The following is a 305-nucleotide window of genomic DNA, read 5'->3' on the forward strand; positions in this document are numbered from 1 at the left end:
ATAGGATTTAAGGTCCTGATACTGTTCTACTTTAATTTTTTGTTAGTATGTGTCCATCTGTGTATGTATCTAGTCGGGGTATTGCCATTCACTTCTTGAAAATGCATCTCATATACTCTAGATCATAATTAAGTTTTAATCAGCTGGTCCCTTATCCATAAACAGCCCAACCATAAATTTTCATCACAAAATATTAGTAGCTCATTTCATACAAATTAACCAATTAATAAGTAATTGATACAAGTGACATATTACATCAGCAGAGGCAGAAAAATAGCTTACTAAATTCTTTGTGTTTTTTTTTT

At 30.5% G+C, this 305-nt stretch overlaps 1 protein-coding gene across 1 annotated transcript in view; it reads left to right on the forward strand.

Moving 5' to 3' along the window:
* The window catches only part of LOC119589154 (phosphatidylinositol 4-phosphate 5-kinase type-1 beta-like), a gene marked incomplete in the record, with an annotated part of 149444 nt that overhangs the window by 79456 nt on the left and 69683 nt on the right, over nucleotides 1-305 (forward strand).

The sequence above is a fragment of the Penaeus monodon genome, chromosome 25, assembly GCF_015228065.2.
Source record: "Penaeus monodon isolate SGIC_2016 chromosome 25, NSTDA_Pmon_1, whole genome shotgun sequence".
Taxonomy (NCBI): domain Eukaryota; kingdom Metazoa; phylum Arthropoda; class Malacostraca; order Decapoda; family Penaeidae; genus Penaeus; species Penaeus monodon.